This window comes from Lepisosteus oculatus, chromosome 4 (assembly GCF_040954835.1).
Source record: "Lepisosteus oculatus isolate fLepOcu1 chromosome 4, fLepOcu1.hap2, whole genome shotgun sequence".
Classification (NCBI taxonomy): Eukaryota; Metazoa; Chordata; class Actinopteri; order Semionotiformes; family Lepisosteidae; genus Lepisosteus; species Lepisosteus oculatus.
The window spans coordinates 9,911,718-9,912,822 of NC_090699.1; positions in this window are offsets into that span (position 1 = coordinate 9,911,718).

A 1,105-nucleotide genomic window follows, 5' to 3' on the forward strand; every position below is an offset into this window, starting at 1 on the left:
CTGGTCCTGGAGGGGTCAGTGTGTCTGCAGCAGGGCTGTCCAGTCCCGGTCCTGGAGGGGTCAGTGTGTCTGCAGCAGGGCTGTCCAGTCCCGGTCCTGGAGGGGTCAGTGTGTCTGCAGCAGGGCTGTCCAGTCCCGGTCCTGGAGGGGTCAGTGTGTCTGCAGCAGGGCTGTCCAGTCCCGGTCCTGGAGGGGTCAGTCAGTGTGTCTGCAGCAGGGCTGTCCAGTCCTGGTCCTGGAGGAGTCAGTGAGTGTGTCTGCAGCAGGGCTGTCCAGTCCCGGTCCTGAAGGGAGATGGTATTTTCTAAATACTGCAGCTAGTAATATTTATGATGTTACTGACCCTTCTCATCTTTATTTCTCATGCAGAATTGATCTCGGCATACGTACTGTTCTACTGCCTGCACTTAACTCATGGGTCCACAATTCTCATCCAGAAGTACAGTATCTCCTCAAAAGAGCTCAGCTTCAGCAATGTGGCTGGACTGCTTGTTCCCCACTGCCAACACTCTTTGTGTGAAGTAACGCCTCCAGTCCTGACTGGAGGATCTCATCCACCTGGTTCCTGAGAGAAACCTGGGAATTGGCTTCAACATCATGGCAGTTCAGCGTGTTCCACGCTCCCACCACTTTTGGTGAAAAGAAGCAGCTTTCTGAATTCAGCCCTAAATGCTCATTCTTGACTTTCAGATGCATCCTGGGACTTTGTGTGGGTTGACTATTTGCGGCACCTCTGAGTTTTAACTCATCGTGTGCCCTTCATCTCAAAAAACATAACAGAACAAAGAGTTTTCCTGCAAAGAGATCTGTTCTCTTTACCTGACCTCCCCCATCTCTCCCCCTCCTTTCGTTCTCTCCATCTCCCGGCCTGCCTTTTGCTCCCAGGTTCAATACGGAATTCTGCTCCAGCCCGGGATCCCCAGCCGCTACCAGGAGTGATCTGCCTGAAGAGGCACAGGAGAAAGAGAGGGTTTACTGAGCCGCCGCTGGACCGAGCCTGACAGCGGGAGAAAGGAAGTTTTGGAAGAGGGTGGGGAGAGATGGGGGGGCAGATAGCGCAGTTTATAAACACCGGAGGAGCATAATTACAGCACACAGGGTTGAT